This window comes from Pantherophis guttatus, chromosome 3, assembly GCF_059756535.1.
Source record: "Pantherophis guttatus breed Tessera chromosome 3, ASM5975653v1, whole genome shotgun sequence".
NCBI classification, from domain to species: domain Eukaryota; kingdom Metazoa; phylum Chordata; class Lepidosauria; order Squamata; family Colubridae; genus Pantherophis; species Pantherophis guttatus.
The window spans coordinates 144,214,071-144,232,813 of NC_142065.1; the positions used below are offsets into that span (position 1 = coordinate 144,214,071).

The 18,743-nt window shown below is 38.7% G+C and overlaps 1 long non-coding RNA gene across 1 annotated transcript; it reads left to right on the forward strand.

Annotated features, from left to right (window-relative positions):
- The first annotated feature begins 529 nt into the window (after window positions 1–529).
- Window positions 530–18,143, forward strand: LOC117672341 (uncharacterized). The gene is made up of 3 exons (XR_004593179.3): window positions 530–708; window positions 1,185–1,354; window positions 17,918–18,143. It is a non-coding gene; the product is annotated as an uncharacterized LOC117672341 (long non-coding RNA).
- The last annotated feature ends 600 nt before the right edge of the window (window positions 18,144–18,743 follow it).

Sequence of the window (18,743 nt, forward strand, 5' to 3'; positions counted from 1 at the left end):
CTACCTGTAAATCAATAGTGGGTTTCAAATCCTGTTGCTACCGGTTTGCTTGAGGACACTCGTACGCATGACGCTTCTGCGCATGCACAGAGAGGTCCGGGTGGGCGGAGCCTCCACCGCTGCTCACAGTTCGCTCGATCCGGGACGAAACGCTAGCAATCCACCACTGCTGTAGATATTTCACCTAGAGGCCAGCATGAGGTGCTCTCTTTTTTATCATTGTTTTATGTTTTGGTTTGAATGTTTTTTTCCCCACAAGGCAAGTGAATAAGGCAAGAGTCAGCATTTCATTTGGACCCAAAAAAATGGGTCCTATTGGGATGGCCTATAAGAATGCTCTTCATGTTGCAATGTATCACAACAGAACCTTTAAAGCTTGTCAGTTTTTCTTTACCTTATATCAAACAAATCAAGACTGGATTATTCTGAGGTGTTTTTTTTTCCTCATGTGTTCTCTTTTCCTAGGACTGAGTAATTTTTACTGAACTTCTCTTTCCTTAACCTTTTGTTCATCCTTTCTTAGGATCAGGATGACAACCTATCACACCTGAAGAAGTGTTGATTTTGTTTTGAAGGACAAGAGTGTCTGCCGAGTGTGTAATACTAACGGCTTTCTCGGTGCACTAGGAATACAGTTTGAACCTGTCAAATTAGTTTTTGAAAAAAGTCATCTGGGCAGCTCCGGGATACAAAGCAGACCTCATTAAAGTTAGCTGAGTATAACTCTTTGTTTATCTATTACAACTGGAGAAATCTGTCATAATCTTTTTCTTTTCATTGGGGCAGGCAAACTGCAAAACAATTAATCAAACCTCTCATAAGGCAAAAACCATGCCTGACAGGATGCATTCAGTTAGTCAGTGACGCTTGCTACAAAGAGAGGTGGATAGGCCAATAGAAAAGTGGACTGCTTATACATGAGTATGCATATTGAGCAGAGTGTGTTAATAATAATATAGGAAATACTAATGCTCTGATGGTCATTTCGAAAAATCCTTTCTTAGTGAGCACTTAGAAGCCAAGAGGAACATACGTGGCAAATTTCAAGTTTGTAGGCTTTATGGTTCTGGAGATTTCATGATTACGGCATGAGTGGTTTTTGCTTTTATATATATATACCTGTTATATATATACCTGTTATATATACCAAATGTTTTTGTCTATGTGCACATTGAAAAACACAGGCTGCATATGCTCAACACTGGATCAAATGACGAATGGGGACAAGGGGTTTAAATCGAGAAGCTGGCACCAGAGCCGTGGTGGCGCAGTGAATAGAATGCAGTATTGCAGGCTTACTCTGCCAACTACCATCAGTTTGATCCTGACCAGCTCAGTCTTCCATCTTTCCGAGGTCAGTAAAATAAAGACCCAGATTGTTGGGGGCAAAATACTAACTCTATAAAAACTACTTAGAGAGGGCTGTAAAGCACTGTGAAGCGGTATGTAAGTCTAAGTGCTTGTTGTGACCCTGGCCCTGGAGGCTGATTTATCTTCACATGCTGATTTGGAGGATGATATGGAGGAGGAGGAAGGTGTCACAAGCTATGTGCCAGAGGGGCCGTCTTCACTGGTGAGTCAGCAAGAACTAACAGTTGCTGACGTGCCTATGGACCCCAGCCAAATTGAGGAGGAAACAGAGGCCGGTATGACGAGGGGGAGCCCCTATTGGATGCAAGCGAGAGACGTAGGAGATGTCGTAGAGAACAGTTATTGCCACGTCCTAAGAGGTGTGCTCAGGAGACATAGGGCCACACCCTACAAAGTATAAAAGGGGTGTGACTGGGCTGGAAAGGCATGGTGAACAATTTGTTGGCGTTTTGGATGCAGTGGAGTTACAACTGTTGGTTTGGAGTTTTTGACAAGAGTCTGCATTCCTGCATTAGCCTGCTGCCTGTTTGCCAAGACCTTTGGAACATTGCCCGGTAACTATTGGACTGATATATGCTTTGGAAGAGAACTATTTATTAAAGGGCCAGCTTCAGTCTCTCTAGCCTGCGTTTGTTACTGCCGGGCTATTTGAGCCTCTGCAAGGCCACTCGTGGGAGGGGACAGAACAGTGCTATTGCTGGCATTCCAAGTGGCCACCCACTGCTTCTCCCATAGGCAATGCATGAAGGATTTCATCTCAGTCCTCAATTGGTTCTGGTTTATTTTCAATCTTTCTTTTGCCAGCTCCTCCCACCATTTCAAATTTGGTTCCATTCTGTACAGTTTTTCATGAGCTATTATGAGGAAACAGAGATAGAATCTCAAGCCCTTCGTCTAATCTCTTTCCAATTTCAGTAGAGTTTGAAAGAATAAAAACTGTTGCTGTGCCATCTTTTATCAAATGAATTTTACTGTTTCCCTACCTTCTGATCATTTTAACTGCATCTAGTAGAAATGACAAGGGTAGGTCCTAAAAATAACGGTGGATTCCCATGTCATATTAAGGCATGATTTGTTGAATAGTCTCACAGTTAGCTGGAATTGCACAATGCATTAAAGTATTAGCTGTGCTCTGAATACTGGGGCACAGTAACACAATTGAACCTCCTTCACAGTTCTGAAATTTGAATTCCACACCCACACCTCAAAGTTAAAAACAAAACCAGAACTGAGGAGACACAAATGAGCTAAGCTTAAAAGAAAATGTCAAGTAGCATGACAAGAAGTGTAAAAATTTACATTGATGCAAATAAGCAAAAGCTAAGAAAAGCACAGGAAAAGGAAGCAAAAAGAATTTGTAGTATTTTTGTTCTACCTTCATGTCGATGTGCTTTTATTACAGTCAGGTAAAGTGAATTTCTCATCCCACCTGCACTGTTTTCCCCTGGTTCCAGATTAGCAACACACATAAAAAAACAGGTGGAACTTCAATTACACATTGGAGTAGCCATCTTGACTCTTTTGATCAAACCCTGAAGACATCTTGACACTCAGCTACAGGCAGGTCAACAACTAACTACTTAACTCAGTTAGGTAGTTAGCAATTACTATTAGAGCAATTATTATTAGACAATATAGGCCAGAAGTCTCCAGTACAGGAAGAGATTGCTCCCCATTTCTTAAAGCTGTAATAGCACTACGCACAAAGATAGTAACATGTGGCGATCAGGAAGAAAATGAAGCACACAGCCCAAAGGAAGTTGACCTTGTCTTGTCTAGACTTCCTACAGATCAAAGAAGGAGTCACAGAGACCAGTTGAATGCGCACACAATTATTCATCAAAACAGAGAATGTTTCATTCAGTGAAGGACCTAAGACAGCAATTCTTATGACATTTTGGCCTTTTGTTGTTGTTTCTTCCACTGACAGAGTTCATTTTACTGAAAACCTGAAGACTGGTAAAAGGTATTTTATTATTTGAAATAATAGTTTAAAGGTCAGCCATCTGGTTCATTTCCAAAGGATATTGATAAGCTTTTGAAAATCTTATTATACAACCATAAGCACAGATGACGTGAAAGTCCACCAAGAATATCTCTGTTACTCCCCAACTTTAGGCAAATTCTTTTCCAAGGTATTTGGCTTTTCCAATTATGGACAAAGCAAATTGGTGAGTGATTGATATACATGGCTGGCTTCACTTAAAAAGTGATATTAGATGCCCACCTCACAGGATATACTGGCTCAGAATCTAGACCAGCCATGTCAAAATGGCTAATCCCAGACTCTCTGCTGAAGCTGCAACAATGGCTGAATTGTACAGTATACTGGTGTCCAAGGTAAAGTGTAACAACCAAGGACTATGTATTTTCATGAGGTTGCTCACAGCTCTAATAATGCTATGCCAGTTGTTCCAGATATGTAAATATTCCCTGGAGTTATAGAATGATTTTATCCTTCACAGAGTATCAAAAAATGGCATCACTTCTCCTTATGTACGGTCTCTTAGCCCAAATGTAAAGTTCTGTATGTAGGTGCAACAAAATGATCTCACAGGTTTCTAAGGCCAATTCATTTCCACTTCAGAGATATCCACAAGGTGCCGAAGAAGTCATTCATCTTGGAAAGAAGAAAAGATTTATCAGAAGTTAGAGCTCTGAAATATCGAATAACGAAATCCACCCCCCCTTTCTTTCTTTTTAACTATATTTCCTCACAAACATCTTGGAGCCCAACACCTGCAATTCAACATTGTTAGTTACTCCAAAACTGACTTAAACAAAGCTGTAGAGCAGCTCCAGACCTCACTCAATAATTTACAAGATGTCAGCAACTGTAAAGAATTGTAGGCATCTAGAGAACTTCTGGTCAAGAAATATAATAGCGACTTGCCAGAATGGCTTTGTGAGCATTTTATTGTAACAGAAATCTAGTGATAAAAATGAACAATAATGGAAGTTACCCACTTATTGTGATAGGGAACTGTAATTTATTATCAAATTTTGCCGAAGTCTGCATTGCATGCCTGCTTATCTTTTATCATCTCTATGACAGGGACAGCTGCACTTGTAAAGAGGCCATTCTCCAAACTTAAATCAATAAAAAGAAACCCATCTGTGAAGTTAATATCAGAAGAACATCCAAGTGGTTTGTTGGTATTCTCAATGGCAATGAATTGTCATAAGACTTGATATTCCAATATAATTGATATATTTATAGCAGGGGTGAAATCCAGCAGGTTCTGACAGGTTATGGAGAACCAATAGTGGAAATTTTGAGTAGTTTGGAGAACTGGCATATACCACCTCTGGCGGCCACAGAGTGGGGTGGGAATGGAGATTTTGCAATATCCTTCCCCCAGGAGTGGGGAGGGAATGGGGATTTTGCAGTATACTTCTCCTGCCATACCCACCAAGCCACACCACGCCCACCAAGCCATGCCCACAGAACCGGTAGTAAAGGAATTTGGATTTCACCACTGATTTATAGATGGAAATGCACCAAAGAAAAATGTTTCATAGTTCCTTTGCAAGTTACTTCCGTGCCTTCCATCTTCACATAAGGTAAAGGTTTCCCCTGTCGTACTCTAGGGAGCACTTCTGATCTCCGTTCCTTAGCTGAGGGAGCCATTGTTGTCCAAAAACACTTCCATGGTCATGTGGCCAGCATGAGTTTATGTCAAGGCACACGGAATGCTGTTACCTTCCCACCGAAGTGGTACCTATTTATCTACTTGCATTTGCATGTTTTCGAACTGCTAAGAGGCAGGAACTGGGGTGAGTAATGGGAGCTCACCCCATCATGCAGAGCTCGGGTCTCAAACCCAGACTGTCAGCTTTCCAGCTGACAAAATCAGTGTCTTTAACCACTGAGCCATCATGCCCCTTGTCCATGTGCAAACAGCCAAGAGTAAAAACAGGCCTTCTCTGTGATACTCCCACATTCTGAAACTCTCTGACCACAAGGCAAGTTTATCTCCCCTGTTCTGCCCTCAAGTAGATATTGAAAACCTTCCTATTTAGTTAGGCTTTTCCTACCCAAGCTATATTTGGGGGAACAGCATGTATTATTATAATTACTTTTAATTGGGGCAAGAAGAATTTCCCTTTTATGCTCTTTTTTACACATAGGGTTAATAGATACCTGAAGATCCAAACACTTGGAAAGGGGGACAAATGGGAAAAGGAGGTCACATTGTTTAATTTTCTTGACATCTATGACAATAGACCTACACGCATATGAAATTCCTTTTTACGTTACCACAAAGGTTGGTTTTCCAACCACAATATTTTTTCAACAAACCTTTATTTTCAAGACTCTACACTAGCAATAATATAGATGCGCTATGATGCGCTTTCCATACTTTACCATATGGCAAGTCACATGATCTACAGACTACAGTGATGATAATAGATTTGAAGGGGCTGGATTGAAGCCCGTTGTTGGAGTCAGGAAATAAATTAAATAACATAAATCTAGCTTGTTGAGTCTGTGAACAAACAAGAAAAGAAAGAAGCAGGCAATTTACAAAGTTGCGACATATCTCTTCTTCGTTTTCTCTATCAAATATAAGTTCTTTGATCTTTTATACATTAATTTTCACCCTTGCTCCAAATCATTTGAATTCTCACCAACAATAGTGCATTATTTGCAAAGAGAATTTCATATATTACACCTCCGACCATGATCCCTCTAAGGTTACCACAAGCATTCTTTGGGTATTTTTCCATAAATACATTAAATAGCCAAGAGGACACAAATAACATTCTTAAATTCTGACTCATTGTTGAACTGTTCTCTAAGCATTTAATTTATTCTCATTCTATCATATACTGCTCTTATCACACTCAGCAACAAATCTTCAAGTCAACATTTGTGCAAAATGTTCCGTAATTGAAGCCTAATCACTTTATAAAACATTTTGTCACGCTTCAATGCAGCACAGCTGTAAATCTAGATTCTCCAGACTTTCTTATTCTGCAATTGCCTTACTCGGCAGTATGCTCTCTGACTGTGGGCTAGTATAAATATTTTATTGCAATCAAAGAGTGAAATCAACTACAGCAGTCAGAATCTATAGCTAAGTGAAGGGTTAAAGGATTTTTTAATCCTTTCACTTTCCAAGTGAACAAATCTTTTTGGTTCTCTTCAGATCAGCTGGTATTTGTTTGACATTATCATTTTTATTAGAAAACCACAGCTCCCTGCTTCACCAGTTTCCTTCCCCACAAGCTTTCTGTAACATGCAGTAAACTTTCTCATATTTCTGATTTTTTCCCCACAGTTCTTATGTTTCTCAGGGACTTCCTGGAGAATGAAAATCTGGTCAGTGCACTTCCCAAATTTCACTCATTGTCACTTTTCATCTTCTTCAAAAGAGTGTTGTGTTGAGACCGCTCCAGATATACCACACAAATGAATCCTGGCGTTTGCATTCACTGTTGCTACCCTTCACTTTGTACAGAGGAACAATTTTGGCATTGTTCTAAAAACCAGGCACATTCGCATAAGCATTTAAACAAGTCGCCCAGCTATTCCTGAGCAAACCGCCTCCATATTTCAAGATTTCTCTGGTGACAGAATCAACATCTGAAATTTTATTAGTTTTCAACATTGTCTCAGCATGCATTACCTTCCTTTTTATCTTTTTTTTGTTTCCTAAATAATAAGATCCATTGCATTCTTTTTAGTTTCATTCTTCAGCACTATCTCAGTTCAATCACTTCCCACAGCTTCTCATCCTTTTTATTCTTAATCCATTCACTCTGCTAGAGGCTTTTGATTTTGCCCTCTTCACTTACTTCAGAGCATTCTTTTTTTAGTTTCATAAATAAAATGCCTCTTGCAATCTTAACTATTCCTTAACCATTCCTTTGATTACCTTGTTTTCTCTATGTACATATTAGATAATTTCTTATTTATATACACTTTTTCATCCACAATTTTTTTCAGTTCATCATCCCACAAAGCCTTTGTTCTCTTATTTCACACTACTGTAACATCATTGGCACTTTGTAACATTAATTATTTTAATCCTCAGCAGCTTCTGTATCATCCTTCCTTGTGCCCACTTTTCATATATTTATTCACATATTTCATTATATTTAATAAGGGTGACTGTGTATTAATACATTTTCACACACAGCTTGTATTTTTCCCCACTGTCAATTTCCTTTACTGAAGTTTCTTTCATTTCTTTCCTTTTCTGTCCTCCATACTATTTCCCCCCAAGATTCCCTCATGACCCTACCAAACACATCATATGTCTCATAATCAGCCTTTTATGTCCCTTGAATTCATTACTATTTTTTTTCAGTCTTTCATTACAAGCACCAAATGAGTCAGTTACATTCACTTTGTCATGCATGTGGTAACAGACTTGAACTGAAACCACATACTAAAAACAAGCAAGCAACAAACCTTTTCTAAGAAGTTAAGAGTAGTCACAACAGTCCCCATTTTCTTTCATTCTTGAGTCTCCCAAGTGATTCATTGACTTTCTCTGTACTCTCATTTCATTCTCATCCATCCATTCATTCAAAGAATAACTTGCTTTGAGTGAATCATATTCATTCAAAACCTATCCCTGATTCTTTCATTACCACTATTCCCTGGACAGTAACATGCTATTATCAACAACCTATTAATTCTTACTTTCATACATGTCCACACTAATTTAGAAATCATAATCTCATACTTTGTGACATATATGTCACCTATTTTTCTCATGAAGAAATGTTCAGTTCTTGGCACGTATTCCACTTCACGAAAACTGAACACATTCCTTCATCTCTGTTAGCTTTTCCCTCTTTATCTTTACTTCACAAACACACAAATATATACCTCTTTCACCTTCTTAATGTATGTTCTTTTTATTTTCCATTTGTAATCATCCTTAGTAACCTGGTTGTTTACCAAATAACCTGTAGATAATATCTTCTGCCATTCATCATGGTGTTGCCTAATTGAGGCATTTGGATAACATTTGTCAGAGGAGACATATAGACTGTGTTTATAGTCTATATGTCTATATAGACTATGAGTCCCTATTTGGACCCATGTTGCACACAATTTTCTTTGCTAATGATTTATTTATTTTTATTTTATTTTATATTGGATTTCTATACCGCCCTTCTCCCTAAGGACTCAGGGCGGTGTACAGCCAGATTAAAAAAAACATGCAGAACAAATATTAAAAACAATTAAAAGATATATAAATTTGGCCCAATTAAAACTCATTTACCAATTAAAAACGTTTAAAACATTTAAAAACAGTTAAAAATTTCATCTTAAGCCAGCCCGGCTTGTTTAAATAAGTGGGTTTTAAGGGCGCGACGGAAGGCACTGAGGTCTTGGATTCTCCTTATCTCTGGGGGGAGCTGATTCCAGAGGGTGGGTGCCCCCACAGAGAAGGCCCTCCCCCTTCTCTAAGAACAGTAGTGGTCAGTGTTGGCACTTTGTGCCTGGAATGCCACAAATATATCAAATCTCAGTTTTATCCCAACTATGCTTAAAAAAATCCTATGCAAGCTAGGATTTTAAATCTACAAGTCACTTAAGTTTCCATTAATGCAGATATAAAACAATATGTGCCTAATATGTAGTCATGCATTATGCTCTTTGATGTAACTTTACTGATGAAAGGTAAAGGTGTAAAGTATGAAGGTCTGGGTCGGTAATTTTAAAAATGGCAGTGTTAGTAACTTCCATTAACAAAAATGTCTGGATTCATATTCTGAATTTTTCTTCCTCTCCACTATCACCACTTCCACAAAGAGAGAATACAGAGGCAGACACAAAATAATCCGGATTGTCCTAATCCATGTGGGCGACTGAGAAATGTAGGAATGTAAGCAACTATTCTCTCTGTCACTCTCTGTCTCTGTCTCTCTCTGTCTCTCTGTTTCTCTCTCTGTCTCTCTGCCTCTGTGTGTGTGTGTGTGTGACTGTAGATCCCATGTAACTCATAAAAAAGTCAAATTACCTTCATGTCTATACAGTATACAGTATATATGTGTATGTGTGTGTGTGTATACACACACACAAACACACACTTCAAATCTTTCTTTCAACACTACCAGCCATGAGCAAATAAAAAAGTGAGCTCATCAAACGCAGGCATCATAGGGTTTGGTTTGGTTTGGAAATGCCCTAAGTTTCACTCTACATACCAATTTGAAAGCTAGCATGCTGGCCAAGAGACTGGAGGAAGCATACATTTATATATGTTTGCTTCTTAAAAGGTTACGCTAGAAAATAACAACGCTCCTATAATTCACTAAAAAAAAGAGAGAGATTGGTCTAGCAAGATTGTTTTTTTGAGAAATGGCAGCTATCACCATTGACCACACTGTAACCCAGAGGGTTCCCCCTCCCCCTTAATCCCATTCATACACAGAGAATGAAGAGAAAACAGGATTTTCCATGCAGCCTCATTGCTATCTACTAGCCTCCACGTGGAAGATATGAAGAACAGCTAGAATAGTTGTTGGCATAATCTGGAATCCTGCTTTATTTGAGTCCTGGATATGCATCTTTGAAGCAGTGCATATACCATATATATATCTAACTGCATGGAGATGAATGAAAGAGGAGCTGCATATCCAATCCCATTTCCAATTCAGATCAAGACCAACTGTCAGCTCTACCAGATAGACCAGATCAGGAATCAATTACACATCAAGGTAAGGTTACTTGTATTGAGAGTTTGTTATGTGCCATCAAGTTGGTATTGATTCTTAGTGATCCCATGGATAGATTTTCTCCAGGACATAAAACAAAATGCAGTATGTAAACCAAATAAGAAATAAATTAAATTAAAAATGAACCAGTAAGAATAATAAAGGGGTTTTCCTTCCCAGATCTATGACTTTGTAGAAGTAGATGGAACAAATAAGAAGCAAGAAAAACATTCTACTCAAATGCTGGTTATTTTTAAAATCATAGCTGATGTCAACTCTTTCTCCCTCTCTCTCATTTCCAAGGGTATGCAGCATAAAAACGTGCATACAATAAAATAGCTGGCCATTTCAAGTGATGTATTCTTCATGTATCACAAAAGCTATTTTCACTTTTATCCTCAAAATAAAGGTCCCAAAGTCAAGCTCAACTCAGAAACGATTTTATCTACTTTTACTTTGAGCTCTGAGGAGCACATGCAAAATGGACCTCACAATTACTATATTTTTAACTCCTCTTCAAAAGAGCTAAACCTTACAGGCTCCCATTAGGAGACTTCAGAAAAGGTTCCAAAGATAAAATTTAAGAGTGTAACTTAATTATCGGCTGCCAGCAGTTCAATTCTCACTGGCTGAAGGTTAACTCAGCCTTCCATCCTTCCGAGGTCAGTAAAATGAGGACCCAGTTGTTGTGGGTAATATGCTGACTCTGTAAATAACTGAGAGAGGCCTGTAAAGCACTGTAAAGTGGTATATTCATTTATTTTTATTTATTTATTAAATTTATATCCCACCCTTCTCCCCGAAGGGACTCAGGGCAGTGAACAGCCGAGAATTAAAATAACATGCAATATAAAAGTTAAAATAATTAAGAATAAATTAAATTAAATGGCCACCCCAATTTAAAACCCCTAGCAATACAATTAAAAAGCCCTTAAAACCTATTCAGGCCAGGCTGGCTTGCTGAAATAAAAACGTCTTCAGGGCCTTACGGAAAGAGCGGAGATCCGGAATCAGCCGTATTCCGGGAGGTAGCTCATTCCAGAGGGCAGGTGCTCCCACAGAGAAGGCCCTCCCCCTGGGGAGTATAAGTTTAAGTGCTATTGGTATCTGTCTCTCTGCCTGTCTATCTATTTATCTAATTCTTTATCATCTACCACTCCATCCATCCATTCATCCATCATCTATCTATCTATCTATCTATCTATCTATCTATCTATCTTCATCATCTTCATCTATCTATGAATTGTTATCTATCTATCTGTCTGTCTGTCTAGCTATTTCTCTATCATCTATCTCCATCCATCCACCCATCCATCCAGTGCTGTAAAGCACTGTAAAGCGGTATATAAGTCTAAATGCTATTGATATCTGTCTCTCTGCCTGTCTATCTATTTATCTAATTCTCTATCATCTACCTATCCATCCACCCACCTTTCTATCTATCTGTCTGTCTGTGTATCTATCTATCTACCTACCTATCTATCATCTATCATCTATTTATCTATTTACCACCATCATCTATCTATCTATGAATTGGTATCTATCTGTCTGTCTGTCTAACTATCTATTTCTCTATCATCTATCTCCATCCATCCATCCATCCATCCATCCATTCATCCATATCTATCTATCTATCTATCTATCTATCTATCTATCTATCTATCTATCTGCTATCTATTTATGTTCAACATCATTATCATCTATCTATGAATTGTCCCTTCTAAAATGACTAAGCGGATGGGGGAATTATGTTTTGGGATTTCTTAGCAATGTCGTTTTGTGATCAAGATCTGAAGAGGCTCAGCATTTGGTCACAGAAACATGTCATCTACGTCAGTTGTTTTCTAATTATCTGACAGCCTTCTGCCAGCCAGCAGCTGATAACCCACCTTCTCCCCCCACCCAAAAGCTGTGCACAGTCAGAACAACAGCTGACAGCAACAGCTGACAGTAACAAAGTTTAAAGTGGCTAAAGACTGCTACAGCTCATGCAATTTTCATAAAATTCTGTAGGAAGTATAAAAGCACTCAGGTGTCAAATACAGTATTCCATGTAACATATCTTTACCATGAGTGTTAAGTTCAGAAATAAGTAATTTGTTAATCCTCGACTTCTGACTTCAATTGGGACCAGAATTTCAGTTGCTAAGCAAGGCAGTTATTCAGTGTTTCATATCTGACTTTATAAATTTCTTTTGGCCATATTTGTAAGCAAATCATGACAGTTGTTAAGGGAATCGTGCGGTCATTAAGCAAATTGAGCTTCCCTCATTGACTTTGCTTGTTGGAAGTCGCAAATGATGATCTCATGACCTTGGGATGGCACAACTATTGTAAATACATGCCAGTTGCCAAGCACCCAGATTTTGATCATGTGACCATGAGGATGTTGCAATGGCCATACGTGTCACGACTGTTTGTAAGTCACTTTTTCAGTGTCATCGTAACTTCAAACAGATGGGTATAAGTCTATGACTATCTGTAATAAGAACATTTCTGGAAACATAAGGAAGGCGACAATAGCCTTTGTGTTGATTATCCAAAAGAACCACCTCACGGGGACCTATTCTTCATATCATCTCCAAATAAAAACACCAAAGTCAAAAGTAAATAATGCCAAAACAAATATTTAAAATATTAATTAAAAACCTATACTTTTTTGGAGCATATATATATGCTCCCTGAGCCAAAGCTGGCTAATTTTGAAAAGCAAAAGAGGCTTAATCTTGCTGAGATGGGTTAGAGTTAGACTAGATGAAAAAAGAATATTCAACAATTTCCATATTGTCGTTGGGAAAAAATATTTGGGGGTTTCCTTGGGATTGGGGCTCAACTCTACTCAAGGAAGATTTGATCTGTTTTCTATAATTCTCTCTCACTGTAAGTATTATGTATTGAAAAATCAAAATATTATAGTCATGACAATGACATTTGTTGGCAGCCTTTTAAGGTGGACAAGGTCAAGCAGCAGGCAGGGCAGAGATTGCAGGAATGCTGTTTGATTGCTTCTGGGTATATTAATTGAATCGTGAAAGCTACTTTAAAATCTTTGCTGCCCATTTTAAGAACAACACAGTCAAACTGGGGCTGTTCTCACACTTTGTATTTTCCCAAGGCTAAGCAACTATTTCCCTCTTTTCTTTCTCAAGGCTAAAGCTAAATTCTTCAACATTTGCATAGCTAAGGACAATTAGCTGTCTATTAGGAGCCTGGTTTAGCTCAACAGACAGAAGCACTGTAATTTAACACCAGCTGTCTGCAATTAAAGTAAGATCGAATCTCGCCAGGCTCAAGGTTGACTCAGCCTTCCATCCTTTCTAAGGTAGGTAAATTGAGGACCCAGTTTGTGGGGGCAATAAGCTGACTTTGTATAAATATATAAAAGTATGAAGGCTAATGCTTAACGCACTATAAGCCGCCCTGAGTCTCTGGAGAAGGGCGGCATATAAATCAAATTAAAATAAAATAAAATAAATAAATTTATTAGGACAGGGGTCCCCAATTCCTGGGCCATGCACAGGATTTAGGTTGCATTTTCCCCCCATTCCCCAACTTGTGGAAAAATTGTCTTCCATGAAACTGGTCCCTGGTGCCCAGAATGTTGTGGACCGCTGTATTAGGACACTAATAGCTTAATGCAGGTAATAAATTATTAGAAAGGCAATGGATCCTGTAGAGGCTGGCTGAGGAACTCTGGGAGTTGAAGTCCACAAGTCTTAAAGTTGCCAAGTCTGGAGAGCCCTGCTGTAGAGACCTATGGCCAATTCTCCCTACTCTAAACCACTTTTTCCTCATTGAATCCTGAAGTGCTATACAATCCTAATCATTTTCCTTTTTCTGTAAAGCAGGTAAGACAGAAATTTCTGTTCTTTAAAAAAAAAAACTTGCCAGAGTTCAGGGCACTGAATAAATGTCCACTTTTTTGTCTGTCAGAGGAGCCCTGGTGCCTTCTTGGTTTCCCCAGCCTGTTCTCAGCATGTTAAGGTCAAGAGGTGCAAACTGAAGAACAGAGCAATCTTCTCTTGGAGAGAAATAGAAATAGCGCCATCTGAAAGCAGCCCCAAATTTTTATTTATTTAAAAGAGTATATTCATTGTCTTTTAAATAAATATATTTATTTAATGTATCTGCTTTAATATATTTAGAAATGTATATTGAGCGGCTTGGTGGCCTAGTGGTGAAGATGCTCACCTCCCACTCAGAAGGTTGAGAGTTCAATCTTAGGTAGCGGGAGTTGTATCTTTCCCAGGGTGCAAAGAAAAAATATCTCCTCACATAGGCATCAGGAAGGGCATTGGGCCAGTAAACTCTCAGCTCCATTCCAATCACTCCGAGCCTAATCCAAGTTAAGGGAGTACAGCAGTGGTGGGTTGCCCCCAGTTTGGACCGGTTCGCAAAAAATGGTAGTAAAACCGGCGGGAGGCTCCGCCCACTGACTCGGACGTCATCATAGGTGATCTGCACATGCGATGTGCAGGTGATCTGCGGATGTGATGTGAACCGGTATTAAAGGTAAGTAGAACCCACCCCTGGACTACAGGATCATAAAAAGGGAGGTTTTTTAAAAAACAACAACAACAAGATGTATATTGGAATATCCAACCTTGGCAACTTTAAGACTTCAGCTTCCAGAATTCTGCAACCAGCATGTATATGGTTACCCATCTCATCCTGTGACTCTTGGTAGCTAAGAACAATTTAAAACCTAACAATAGCACATATTATAACAGAAGCCAATATAATGCTATGCTATTGAGGTCTACCTCAATTGCCTCCCTCCCTCCCTCAAATCCATATATCTATTGTGCTTTCAAAACGGCTTAGAATTCTCATTAGCAGATATTTTAATCTATGGATTGCCATACCTCTAGACATGTGGAATAATGGGATTTGTGGCTCAATGTATCCAAAAGGGCACAAGGTTGGAGAAAACTGCTATAGAGTTTCCCTGGGAATGAAGTCTGGCTTAATTTGAATGGGCTGCATATAATTTTATCTTTTAATATTGTAAGCTGCTTAGCATCCTACCATGCAGTAGGATGGCAAATAAAATACATTTTACAAATAAAAATAATAAAATTAAAAAAAAATAAATTAAAAAAATAGGTGCTTCTGCTATACAAATTGCATTGCAACAGAAATCGCAACTAGGGAGGAACAAATCAGCTTCTCACAACACTGTCATTGACCTCATGTTGAGTAGGAATTATAGATAATCAAACAAGCCTGGAGTTTCCAATTTTGGGAGAGCATCTGAAGGACACTGGGAATTTTTATTATTCTGGCAAAAGAAGCTGGAGTCTTAGCAGAGAAAAAAAATAATTCAGTAGACAGGAACTGCTTTGTGAAATGGGAAAAGCAATATACAGTATAATTATCTAAAAAATAGCATAAGGCTGCAATTTCTAAGCAGTTAATTGGGAAGGAACCCTCTTGAACTCGGTAAGAATATTATGTGCTTGAGCTGTAAATGTCATTTTCTCTCCATTTGTAGGAATTTGAGACAGATCTAAAAATGATCTGTCGAATACATAGGAATCCAGTAGTGCAAAATGCAGTTCAAAGCCAGATGGTGCATATTGGGGACTAATTAGAAAAACCATGTTCCAAAGAAAGTCAAATATTGCATTCAGAAATGCCAAATTCTGCACAATATAAAGCAATATCTAATATTTTGCTATTTATATATTTTGCTACATCCAATATTTTGCTCATTTAAAGATTTAAAAGGTTTCGTTGTTTACAAAAAACGATGGAAGCTTGTCATAACAAAGAACATTTTCTATTAATAGTCATATTGAAGATTTCGTATATTTTTTGGTGAAATCCAAATTTTTTTACTACCGGTTCTGTGGGCGTGGCTTGGTGGGCGTGGTGTGGCTTGGTGGGCATGGCTTGGTGGGCGTGGCAGGGGAAGGATACTGCAAAATCCCCATTCCCTCCCCTGTCCTGGGGGAAGGATATTGCAAAATCTCCATTCCTACCCCACTCTGGGGCCAGCCAGAGGTGGTATTTGCCAGTTCCACAAACTACTCAAAATTTCCACTACCAGAACCTTTCAGAACCTGCTGGATTTCGCCCCTGCTTTTGAAGCTTATTTTAACAGCATTACAGTTTAGACCTATGTCTGTAAAAATACAATGTAATCACTGAGATTGTCACAGCTGAATCCCAGTTTTTGGGTAATCCTCCTAAAGAGGCCCCACTTTTCTTTGTCAGGCATTTTCCTGAATGGGTGAGAACATCAAAGTGTGTAGAAGACAAGGGCATGTTCATGGTGCCATAGCTCCTTTCTTTCTATGATTTGCACTTACCCAACATTGGGGAATCAGGGGTGCAATGGCTCAGCGGAACTTATCAGCTGGAGAGCTGGCAGTCCATGTTCGAGATCTAAGCTCTGCACAACAGGGTGAGCTCCTGTTACTTGCCCCAGCTCTTACCCACCTAGCAGTTTGAAAGCAGCCAAATGCAACTAGATTAATAGGTAGGCACCACTTTGATGGGAAGGTAACAGTGGTTTGTGCAGGTTTGGTGTATAGCCATGACCACAGAAAATGTCTTTGGACAACACTGGCTTCTTCGGCAAAGAAACAGAGATGAGCATCATGCCCTAGAGTTGGATATGACTGACAGGGAAACCTTTACCTTTAACAGTGGAATATCTGAAAGGAAACTTTACTCCTAGATCAACTCTGGTCAGACCTCCTATGTAGAGCTTGGAGAGTTTTGAGGTTATAAGCTTCAGATCTCTATTGATTTTTAAGCTTCACATATTCGGGGATATAATTTCATCTTTTAAATGGAAAAGAATAAGTGAATCAACATCCAAGCAATATGACGTACTTCTCTGTTCTGCCTAAGCAAAAAGAGAAGACCTGCTGTCTGCCAGATCACTTGATTTGCATTTGGGATATTATGTTGGCTGTTGAAGTGTTGCATTTTTAGGTTTATGCATTATGCTCACCTATGCCACATCTGCATTATGCATATGTGGTGCGGCCTCTGGATTAATATCCAATTTAGCAAAAATAGAATAGAAACATTTTCTTAGGTTGCGTAGGTTGGGAAGTGGCTGTATATTATTTCATTTTGTAATATCCATGTTCGTACAAAAATATTTTACCACAAGAAATAAGAGTACATACTGTAGATAGAACTCCCTTTTTAAAAAGGTTGGTATTGTGTAATTTTAAATGGATACATTTGTCTTGGGAGAAGAGCTAAATGATACTTTTTTCTATAAAATTCAGCTCAGGGAACTGAATTTCAAATAGGACACAGGAATATGATATATAGCGAGAGTGTAGAAAACCTTTGTTCCCCTTCTGGATTTCCAGTCCAAATTGGGAACTCTGTGGCTGTAATCTAAATTGCGCAAAAAACAATTCATTGGGATACTTATCTCTTTAAACACTGATGGAAAACTTGCAATATTCTGAAGATCAACTACAAATCCCAACAGTCTCCTCCACCATTGTGATAAATGCTAAGAACTGACATTCAGCAATATTCCAAGGGCTCTACATACTTGCTTTAAATTAAGTTTGTACTTTGGCCTTTACCTTTTACCTGTTCCATAAGTCACTTTGGAAATTATCTTGCTGCTGATTTTTTTATGTTCTTGTTAATCATTCCCTACCACACAAACACTGAAACTACTGGATAAGAAGGTATATTCATAAACAAAGGAGTAGTATGAATAAAGAACATATGGAATAAGGGCAAACTGAAGTTCTGAATGTACTGCTACTTGTGCTTGGCAGTCAAATCTCAGCTACTTTTTATCTGATTCTTGCTGAGCTCTGCCACACCACAAAGTTTTATAAACCCACCTACTTTTTCTCTGCTTTGTCTTCATCCTCAGGTTTGAGAAATGCTAACTAGGATTCAGGATCTATGCGGAAGAGGACAATTGAAATGAAACACTTAAAAAAAAAAAAGCAGACAGCCTTTGTTCCATCTTGGGGTCGAATTAAAAGTGTATTCAATCAACAGATTTTGAGATTTGCATGATGGCATCATAACTAATATTTTTAGAACTTCTTCCTGACCTGGGTTTAAGAAACATGAATAAACGTTGGCAGTGGTGAAATCTATAATTTGTTACTACCAGTTTTGTGGGCGTGGCTTGGTGGTGGTGGGTAATGTGACTGGGTGGGCGTGGCCATTTTTTTTTTTTACTTTTAAAAGCATTTTTTCTACAATCTCCTCGGTGAAGAGGTTGTAAAAAAATGCTTTCAAAAGGCTCTGACGATTCCAGCTGAGTTGCCTGATTGGCAGAGGCTTTTTTTCTTTTAAAAGCCTCTGCTGATCAGGCAACTCAGCTTGGATCGTCAGAGGCTTTTAAAAGAAAAAAAGCCTCTGTCGATCAGGCAACTCAGCTGGGATCGTCAGAGCCTTTTGAAAGCATTTTTTTACAACCTCTTCACCGAGGAGATTGTAGAAAAAATGCTTTTAAAAGCCTCTGAAGATCCCAGCTGAGCTGCGTGATCATCAGAGGCTTTTTTTTTTACTTTTAAAAGCATTTTTTTCGGCCGAAGAGGTTGTAGAAAAAATGCTTTTAAATTTTTTTTTAAAAAAGCCTCTGATGACTGTGCGGCTCAGCTGGGCATGGGGGTGGGGGCAGGGATTTTTGCTACCGGTTCTCCGAACCACCTGCCTTTATCACTACCAGATCGGGGGATCTGGTC